The sequence below is a fragment of the Carassius auratus genome, chromosome 12, assembly GCF_003368295.1.
Source record: "Carassius auratus strain Wakin chromosome 12, ASM336829v1, whole genome shotgun sequence".
NCBI lineage: Eukaryota > Metazoa > Chordata > Actinopteri > Cypriniformes > Cyprinidae > Carassius > Carassius auratus.
Window position 1 is genome coordinate 67,629 of NC_039254.1, and position 11,384 is coordinate 79,012.

At 38.0% G+C, this 11,384-nt stretch overlaps 1 long non-coding RNA gene across 3 annotated transcripts; it reads left to right on the top strand.

The window, feature by feature from the left end:
- Window positions 1–458: 458 nt before the first annotated feature.
- Window positions 459–10,044, top strand: LOC113111361 (uncharacterized). 3 transcript variants are annotated; one of them, XR_003293309.1, is made up of 6 exons: window positions 459–2,608; window positions 2,945–3,052; window positions 5,753–5,888; window positions 6,877–6,948; window positions 7,878–7,950; window positions 10,022–10,044. It is a non-coding gene; the product is annotated as an uncharacterized LOC113111361 (long non-coding RNA). The 3 variants fall into 3 exon arrangements; XR_003293310.1 differs by having other exon boundaries at window positions 459–2,599; XR_003293308.1 differs by having other exon boundaries at window positions 459–2,068.
- The last annotated feature ends 1,340 nt before the right edge of the window (window positions 10,045–11,384 follow it).

The following is an 11,384-nucleotide window of genomic DNA, read 5'->3' on the forward strand; positions in this document are numbered from 1 at the left end:
TGTTGAATAAAGCAAATCTGCAGGACCGGACAGTTTTAGCAATGTGGCCTGAGAAAGTCAGCTGATCATCAATCATAACTCCAAGACTTCTGGCTGTTTTTGAAGGAGTTATGGTTGATGTGCCTAACTTAATGGTGAAATTGTGATGAAAGGATGGGTTTGCTGGAATCACAAGCAGTTCTGTCTTGGCAAGGTTGAGTTGAAGGTGATGGTCCATCATCCAGGAAGAAATGTCAGTTAGACAAGCTGAGATGCGAATAGCTACCGTCGGATCATCAGGATGGATTGAGAGGAAGAGTTGAGTGTCATCAGCAGTGGTATTGTCAAGCACGAGTCAAGACCAAGTCCACAAACATCAAGTCCAAGTTCGAGTCCAAAAGGGGCCAAGCTGGACTCAAGTCCGAGCTCCCAAAGGCCGAGTCCGAGTCCAGAAAGTAATAAAAAAAAAGAACGGCTATATAGGCTATGTATTAAATGTAATGCAGTATGCTAATGTTTTTTAAGAAGTTATGACAGTTTATTTATTTATTTTTGCATTTATATTTATACTAAATGTTTGGGCTACTGTTTTTGATAACGCATACATAATAGGTTTGTAGAAAATCAACAACAACAAAAAAAAAATCTATAAATATTTTCATAATTTTTCAGGAATTGTTGATTTCTTTTTCAACACTTGTAAGTCTGAACCAGAATATCAAGATATTTTATTATTTTGTAAAAAAGTACCACCATGTTATATGTATAATAAAATTTGAGTATGACAAACACAAATCCCTTCTATTATTTTATCCCTTGAGGTAGCCCTCGCACACAAAAAGGTTGGTTGGAGGATGGAGACCCCTGGTATATAACTATGTTTTATAATTATATGTTTGTGTAATTTGGGGTTTCTTCCTGCAGTGACACTTTTGTGTGTGAGGCCCCATCCATCCTCCCCTCAATACGCTGCAGTCGTCCTGTCCCTTTTGCAGAAAAGCATCCATAAAGAATGATGTTTCCAGCTCCATGCTTCACAGTTTGGATGGTGTTCTTGAGGTTGCACTCATCCTTAGTCTTCCTCCAAACACAACAAGTAGAGTTTAGACCAAAAAGCTCTATTTTCATCTCATCAGACCACATGACCTTCTCCCATGAATGAGTATGTGGACAAGTGTCTTTTATACAGGTAAGGAGTTCAAACAGGTGCAGTTAATAAAAAGTGGAGAAAAGGAGGGCTTCCTGTGAGAGCTGGAATTCTTACTGGTTGATAGGTGATCAAATGCTTATGTCATAAACAATAAACTGCAAAAATATATATTTTTAAAATATACAATGTGATTTTCTGGATTGTTATTTAAGATTCTGTCATTATAGTAGAAGAGTATACCTAAGATAAAAATGACAGGCTCTTACGTGGTTTGTAAGTGGGAACCTGCACAATCCCCAGTGTATCAAATGCTTTTCCTCCTCACTGTAGATAAATGAGGGGAACACTTATTTTAAAAGTGCCATGTTGACACTGTTTTGGAGTTGCAAGACTGAGTTCAAATGACTGCAAACAATCCCATATGATACTTCATCTGGTGCCCACTCTAAAGCAAAACTATATTCTTTCCAGTTATTAATTTAAAATAACTTTCATTTTATCTGTAATCGAATGTGTTCCATCCTACAGTTCCTCCTTTAAAACCCTTGCCTCACACTTGAATTGCCAGGCAGGAGTTTATTTTACTAACGTGATTGTTTCTTTAATCAACATGACAAAATAGTTTTGTCTTTTTTATTTATAATACAGAGCTTAACTGTAGAGACCTACATTTCGGTTGGATAAAGGAGGGTACATAAATGAACCAATATCAAAAGCGTATGTTGGTTGATTGTTGTGGGTTTTTCCATCTTCACACACACACACACTCGAGACCGGTGTATGTCCTGGTTAAGACTATCCGGGTCCCCACATGGTCAACCCCTCCCCCACACCTATACCCGCGCGCGCGTCTGGAGCTAATGATTGCATCTCGTGACTCACTCACTGGACGAGCAGGAGCTGCAAACGCAGCATCAATCAGCGTGTTCGTTCTCCAAGGTAAGCTAAACACTTTTATTTCAAATGTAATTCGTGTGTTAACATCATAACAAATGCCACTACCATATATTATGGAGAATGTTAATAACAAAGCAGGCCTTGCTAGCGATAATTTTAACTTTGCAGTTTTCTGTCGAGTCGGGTTTAGTCAGTATAATGTTAGATAACGTTAGTTTGCTAACGCGCCTATACATGTGCAATGTAAATGTAAACTATTTAGCTAACTACCACTACCAAGCTAACCGACTTATTAGCTAGGCACGATTGAAGCTTAATGCATGCCATACATTTTATTTATTTATTTATTTATTTATTTTTGGGTGTGTTGTATAATTTAATCACAAATGTGATTGATAATCGATAAATGTATGTTTTTTATGATATGCACACTACAGTAGTTAGCTTGTATGTTAGGATGGACTACTATGACAATTAGCAAGTTAAATAGAGTAAGTATAGGATCAGTTGTCATAGCACTTCCGCACTACAGCGTGGTTAGGTTGTATGGCGGGAGAAAAGCTGCCATCAGGGGTAACTTAGGTAACGTAAGGTTACATTAATTATCCGTAGTAAAACTAATTAGACCATTTTTAAATAACTGAATGTTCATTTAAATTATTTAAACATTATAATGGACCTACTGTATAGGTGTTTTATGTCGTAGAACAACTTCAAACATCTTTAAATGCTTGAAATCATTGATTTTCACTGGTAGTTTAAGAAAACGCTTGACTACAATGTAGGCAACACAATCCCAATTATACCATATAAAGACTATTATTGTGTTATATCTGACAGGCTAAGAACTAACTACTTTGTCATACAATTGGCAATGGGTTATTTACTGCATTTAAACTTATGTCTCTTGCTACTTAGGTTTTCACTCATGGAGAGAAGAACTTGGACCAATCCAGGATGCGGAGTACCATATCCAAGCGGGGATTGATAAACCATGTCTCCAGCGTTTTATCAATAATTTTAAAGGTAAATGTTAAACTCCTTAATATGATTTAGCTGGAATCAGTAAAATGCCTTCAGTGATCAAGTCTCTTGCTCAAGAGCACACTGCACAATGGTGGTTGCTAGTACACAGGGATATTAGAACTGACAATTCAACAGCTTTTAGACATTTGATAAACCATTTTGTCCTTCAGCACAGTGCTTTAAGCACTTTTGCTTCTGTGCCCAGCCTGATTGCAGTAATCTAAGGGTTTGACAGGGATTATTCCCTGTAAAAACAGACCCTTTTATTTAACCAGGTAGGCCGATTGAGAACAATATTTCCTTTGCAACGGCGACCTGGGGAGCCGCTGGGATTTGAACCCAGGAAGTCGTACACCCAAAGCATGCACTCTACCACTGAGCTACCAGGGGCCCGTTCTTCATACGTCGCTTATTACATCCGAGATCAAATGACACATCCAAGATGATATCATCGTGCTAATCATGATCCGGCTAATTGGGTTCTTCGAACACACCTGTTGTGTATGATTAGTATCGCTGGATTGAGTTATCTGAGATAATTGCACGTTCATGTGTTGTCTTAAAAGGGGATATGTATCGATACTCGAAACCATGATCAGCAGTGCAGCGATTGGCTGGTGGCAAGACGGCAATGTAATGACGTCATATAATTTAAAACGACAACTGACGAAAAACTTGACAAATTTCTGGACTTTTATAAGGAAACAGACAAGCAAACAAAGCTACATAAATGTTATAATAGATATATAAAACAGATAATTGATACATGTTTTTATTTTATTAGAATTTTTTTCATGATTCCCAGTTATTTAGATTCGCAATTTAAAATAGTTGTTTAGTCTTTACATTTTTATTTCAATGTAGAAATTAACTATTAATTTCATATTAGGACAGATTTGTTACGTGACAGCATTAATGAAAGTTTCTTAAGGGTCAATCTCATGTTATCTGCATCTCCTGCGCTCCATCAAGCCACTCGAATAATAGCAGTCATCACTCAAAATAATGCACGACTCTATTATCTGTATAGCATGTGTGTAAGAATAATACTTTGACAAATATTTCAGTGAGTAAAACTGGCTGTGTCTATAGCAGGCTGTTATGTACTACACAGCATTTTTATATTATTTAAAAAAAATTTTTTTTAATGATTATTATTTTTAATTATTGTCCCTGGATCAGTACGATACTCTTGTAATAAACTAGCGGTGCTAGCAGACATATTTTGAGTATCAGTTCTGGTTGAAAAGAAGCGATCTAATCCTGTTTACATGAAATAAGCTGCTCCCGAGCAGGTTTAAGCTAACGGACCTGTTGCTATGACAGCAGCTCCGGAATGAGCTTCGAAGAACCAAACGATCCAAGATCACGCCAAATCGTCAACAATCAAATCCAGCTAACTGAGTTAGCTACGTACGAAGAACAGGCCCCAGGTGTTTTTGCCACTGAACTCCTATTCAAAGGTGACTTTGTTGTGGAGTACCGAGGGAAACTACTGTCACAGCTGCAGGCAGAGCTCCAAACTATTGAGTACAATGAGTCTGCAAAGGTTTTTCTTTTTGATTTTCAGTGGAAGAGTAAAACATGGTGCTAAGTAGATGAAGTGGCTATGTAGCAACTTTACAATGCAAGGGCCATGTCTAAAATCTAGAGTTGTTCTCTTTATGTTAGTGCCTTTGTCAATACTACTTCAGTTACAGTTATCTACCCTTCAGTGCACCTTCGCAGTGACCGTTATCTGCCCTTCACTGCACCTTCGCAGTGACCGTTATCTGCCCTTCACTGCACCTTCGCAGTGAACGTTATCTACCCTTCACTGCACCTTCGCAGTGAACGTTATCTGCCCTTCACTGCACCTTCGCAGTGAACGTTATCTACCCTTCACTGCACCTTCGCAGTGAACGTTATCTGCCCTTCACTGCACCTTCGCATTGACGGTTATCTACCCTTCACTGCACCTTCGCAGTGACCGTTATCTGCCCTTCACTGCACCTTCGCAGTGACCGTTATCTGCCCTTCAGTGCACCTTCGCAGTGACCGTTATCTGCCCTTCACTGCACCTTCGCAGTGAACGTTATCTGCCCTTCACTGCACCTTCGCATTGACAGTTATCTACCCTTCACTGCACCTTCGCAGTGACCGTTATCTGCCCTTCACTGCACCTTCGCAGTGACGGTTATCTGCCCTTCACTGCACCTTCGCAGTGACTGTTATCTGCCCTTCACTGCACCTTCGCAGTGACGGTTATCTGCCCTTCACTGCACCTTCGCAGTGACGGTTATCTGCCCTTCACTGCACCTTCGCAGTGACGGTTATCTGCCCTTCACTGCACCTTCGCAGTGAACGTTTTCTGCCCTTCACTGCACCTTCGCAGTGACGGTTATCTGCCCTTCACTGCACCTTCGCAGTGACCGTTATCTGCCCTTCACTGCACCTTCGCAGTGACGGTTATCTGCCCTTCGCAGTGACCGTTATCTACCCATCACTGCACCTTCGCAGTGACCGTTATCTGCCCTTCACTGCACCTTCGCAGTGACCGTTATCTGCCCTTCACTGCACCTTCGCACTGACCGTTTTCTGCCCATGGACCATTCCAGGTTACTTAAATCCAAATTAAATTATCAACTTTTTTTATAGTATTGCATTTTTTTTTTTTTAATATAATTTCTGGTACACTGATTGTTATATTTGGTTCAACAGTTGCAGGCCAGGATTGACAAATTAAAAACACCACAATCGGTGTGAAACTCGGTATGAATCTACGGCTGAGAAGCGAAATGCTCTTCAAAGACAGCGAACCTTACTCCTACTGCAATTGGCAAACTTGGATAAAATGGTGAGTCATTTTATTGTACGTTGACAGAATTTGGGTAAAATATTTTCTGTTCTAAAAAATGCAGCAGGTAAACCTAGCCTGGCTAACGTCAGACCAATTCTCATTCGAGACTTGGTCTGGGAACCACCTGTTCATTTTCTCGTATTTGAGGCGTGGTTTACGAATGCCCAGAGCAGTTTATTGGGCGCTACGAATGTCTATCAAATGCGCTTGCTTCTGAAATTGTTTAACAGTTGCTCTTTTTTCAAAACAAACTTGTGTTCTTAACTACTTAAAACACTATCTAAAGCTGAATCGAAAGGTAATTTCGTGTCTGATGCCATGTTGGATCCATAGAAACTTCTTCAATGTGTCGCCTATTAGGGCTGCACGATATTGGGAAAAATGACATTGTGATATTTTATTTTTCTGCGATTTTATATATTACGATATTTTTTTCTTACAAACAAATGGGGTGAGCACACTTACATTCTCATTTTAAATGATTTAAACCTCGACACCATCATGTCAATTGATTAATATGCACGGGGGAGAGTACAGTTAATGAATAACGGATCAACTACGACAGCCTACATCGCACATCCTGCAATGTGACTATCGTGGATTCGTACATCGCGATATCGATGCTTAAACGGCACATCGTGCAGTCATTGTCTTGCTGATCCCTCCCCGTTCTGTGATTGGTTCCCTTTTTCAGGGGAGAATTTAGTCCATGGTGTCCAGGCTGCCTTAGTAGCGTGAATCAAATTGTGTGCAAGGCAGCCTGGGAACACCCAGGGTAAGGTAAACCAGGATTTGCATGAATTGAAAATAAGATTTACCTACTGCTATTTATATATTTGATGGAAAAGATTTTAAACATTACTGTTTGTAATTAATAGGCTTAAGGGATAGGGAACAACAGTGATTTTATAATTGTATGTACTTTAGTTAAAAAATCATTCTAAACTCTTTCTGTAGCATTGAATTTTTTTTTTTTTTTTTTTAGCTGGGCCCAGAATCACATCCAGTCACTTAAACAGCAGAAGATTCTGTGATACCCTCACCAACAGACACACAGGTAATAAGGCAGGTTTTTTTTTTAATAACCATTTAGTTTCAGAGCTGCACATTATACATTATATTATAGTAATTATTTCCCAGCAACAATGTTGATCAGAATGTGTTTAACAGAACGATGCGAGGATGGCATTATTACAGGCTTTGTCCCAACCCTGTTAGGGCATACTGGATTTTTTGCACACATTTACGATACGTATTTACATTTATGAATGACAAATTGTAATATAATTATATCGGTTTCTACATTTTAAACAACTTAACACAAACGATGGATACAAACGCCCTCTAAACAATCCTGAAAGTTTGGTTGGCACTTAAACCTAATAGGTAGTAATGAGTATTTATGATAGCTTTTGGGGACATTGACCTGTATTTTAACTGTCCTTATGGGGACACTTTGGCTTAGTGAGGATGGAATCCTAGTCCTCTTAAGGATAACCATTGGAACTCGTATGTAATTTCTTGCTGATACAATTTTTGTTTATTTATACAACTAAAAACTATTATGATCCTCCTACTGTTTTTTGCAAACTATAAGGTGCACCGTAGCAGTTTTCCTATATAGTTCATTGGGTACATCCGTCAGTAAAAACCATTATAAATCCTAAAATATTGTTCGTCTAATTTGTCCGCTGAAATTTGGAGACCATGTATTTAAAATGGCTACCCTCATACACTGTCCATAAAAGATGGATAGAAACATTCTCTAAACAGAAGTTGGTAATAACCTCAGGTCTTTATTTTAAATCCACTGTGCTTGTGTACAGAGCAAAAACAATAAAATATGTTGGCCCTAATAATTTCTAGCAAAAGGAAAGTGTTGTTTCCCCTTGTTTTTGTTTTGTAATACTGTTATTCAGTCTCAATAAAGTGCCTTATCTGTTTTGTAATTTCATAGCCTCAAATGATAATTATTTTTTATTACAGGTATGGTCAGAAATTGACCATGCATCTCCAACCAGTGAATGTGTACCACCACTGGAAAGAACGGAGTGTATTTGTAAGTAACAACATTAATTACTTGCCTGTCCAAAGTCTGTCCATTAGGGTTACATAAAATATCTACCTTTTTAACTCCCTATTCTTGAAAGTTTGTGGTCTGAAGATCACATTTAACTGTGACAGGGTTTAAAAGTAGTGTTGTCAAAAGACCCGGTACTTTGGTACCAAGTCGGTACAAAATTTTTAAAAATGTGACTGTACCAGGTTTCTTTAAGTATTGGTAGTACCGAGGTCTCGTTCAAACCCGGTTCAGCGCTATGATTTCCGTGAAGCAGAAAACGAGGATGGAATCTCAAAATCCAGTCATGAAAATGAAACTTACATTTTAATATGGACAGTCATGAAATTTGTCAAAGTTAGCGTAAATTAATCAAATCAAATCTCCGTATGGACCAGTATCTGTAAATGTTAAGCCGCAAAAGAATCCGTGTTCTGCGCGTCTCTGTGTGAATCAATGAATGGCAGAGACGTGCAGGTTTGTTTACTACATAGACTGAAGCGCATGACGCTTGTATTAATTTCAGCATCTGAGCTTCAGAGTTCTCTCTCCATCAAGCGATCTGAACTTTTCAGTTCATCTCAATGGACGCACAGCACACCTGTATTTGATGCTCTGTAAACTCTGTGTGAAGGCGCACGACTCACCGTCGCTTTACTGATAGCGCTGTTTCTCACACATGCAAAGAGAGAGAGCGCGAGAGTCTTACCACGCTGAATCGACACGCTATATGTAAACTATTCTTTGTTGTCTTCTCCTGTCAAAATAATGGAGTTCATTTACAATTATTCATTTTCGAACAAGCAGAAGACACTCCGGTTTCTCCGATAGTGGGCGGAGCTAATGTGCAAATGGCAATTTCATTGGCTGACGCTCAACTAGCACCGACCCTGTTTTGATTTCAGCAAATCAGTTTGACCGAACGCAGACAACGTGATTAATATTCATGAACCCAGCAGCTCATCAATTCATAGTGCATTGTATATACATTAGTATGATAGTAAAATTATCCTTTAATAATAATTATGATCTATTACTATTTTTCTTACAGAAACCCTCAATGACCAAAAATATCTTAAGCATCACCACCAGTCTTAAGTTCAGTTAAAATGACAAATATGCATTCATTAGGCCTAAAAGTTAATTTTTACATAAAGGCATTGTGCTACTAAATATTACTATTATTTAGTAAAATGTATGTGATACTTTTACTACTGTTAAAAATTTTTTTAAACTTTATTTTTTAAGAAATAAATCACAATATTTCTTCCATGTTTTAATTTTAATAGCAAATCCCCTTTATTTACCAAAAATAAAATGTTTAAATTTCATAAATTAAAAGACAAATTAAATTTGGGTGAAACTTATTTACTGTTTTTCATAATTATATAACCTGTAGAAAAAATGTAAACACAATTGTAAAGAAGTATAAAGAATGGCATTGGTTTTATTTTTATTTTATTAATATATATATTTTTTTAATTGGCATTTTTGTGATTTGCTTTGGTACCGAGAACCATGGATTTTCACTGGTATCGGTATCAAATACTGAAATTTGGGTACCGTGACAACACTATTTAAAAGGTATACGACTCACCAAGAAATATTTTGATTGTGTACTGCTCTGCATACAACTGTATAATGTCTAAACGTTACACCAATACGTCTCTAATGATCTCTTTGTAAGAGACAAAACCACAGTAAGATTATTTATCGTAATGTCATGATGAGAATTACAAGAAATTGCCCCAACTCACGCTCGGCCAACATCAAATTGTAGGCTATTATTTCTGCTGTTGTGCTCATGTGTAAATTGAGGATAGAACGAACAAGTGATGATATTTGATACCTTCTGGGGACATGCATTGACCTGTATTTTAACTGTCTTTATGGGGACACCTTGTTTAAGTGGGGATTGCATTATTTCCATGAAACCTTCTGGGGACATTGACCTGTATTTTAACTGTCTTTATGGGGACACCTTGTTTAAGTGGGGATTGCATTATATGCATAATATAATTTGTGTAGAATTCTCAAGACCTTTATATTTGTCATGTTTGACTGATTACAGGTTGCCTTCCTTCACAACATGGGACACATATTCCAGCTCTGCAGAAGATGGGAATGTGTCCCACTCCAATCCCAAGGTAAGAAAGTATAGATGATGGCCACAGTTCATAAAAGTTTGGAGAGTTCATTAAGTTTATCTTGACTGATTTTTGTAACAGTTTAAAAGGCAACTCTTTCAATGTTTGTTTGATACTTAAGACCCATTCATACTTCATAACTTGCATTCATTTTTGCAATTATATATTAAACTAGATTATTAATCTGTTCTGGTCCATGTCTAAATTCTTATACAATCACATCGCAATTCAAATAAATTGGATCATTACTTTAGAGAAGTGACTACTAATTATAAATGTAGAGAACAGAAAATCATTGCATGTACATAACAAAAATGATCACTTTTAAAAAAACTTTTTTTTTTTTGCAGTTTACAATTGTACAGGTCCTTCTAAAAAATGTAGCATATTGTGATAAGTTCAATTATTTTCCATAATGTAATGATAAAAAATAAACTTTCATATATTTTTGATTCATTGCACACCAAATGAAATATTTCAGGTCTTTTATTGTTTTAATACTGATGATTTTGGCATACAGCTCATGAAAACCCCAAATTCCTATCTCAAAAAATTAGCATATTTCATCCGACCAATAAAAGAAAGTGTTTTTAATACAAAAAGTCAACCTTCAAATAATTATGTTCAGTTATGCACTCAATACTTGGTCGGGAATCCTTTTGCAGAAGTGACTGCTTCAATGCGGCGTGGCATGGAGGCAATCAGCCTGTGGCACTGCTGAGGTGTTATGGAGGCCCAGGATGCTTCGATAGCGGCCTTAAGCTCATCCAGAGTGTTGGGTCTTGCGTCTCTCAACTTTCTCTTCACAATATCCCACAGATTCTCTATGGGGTTCAGGTCAGGAGAGTTGGCAGGCCAATTGAGCACAGTAATACCATGGTCAGTAAAACATTTACCAGTGGTTTTGGCACTGTGAGCAGGTGCCAGATCGTGCTGAAAAACGAAATCTTCATCTCCATAAAGCTTTTCAGCAGATGAAAGCATGAAGTGCTCCAAAATCTCCTGATAGCTAGCTGCATTGACCCTGCCCTTGATAAAACACAGTGGACCAACACCAGCAGCTGACATGGCACCCCAGACCATCACTGACTGTGGGTACTTGACACTGGACTTCAGGCATTTTGGCATTTCCTTCTCCCCAGTCTTCCTCCAGACTCTGGCACCTTGATTTGCGAATGACATGCAAACTTTGCTTTGATCCGAAAAAAACTAGTTTGGCCCACTGAGCAACAGTCCAGTGCTGCTTCTCTGTAGCCCATTTCCTGCACACGCTGTGCACGGTGGCTC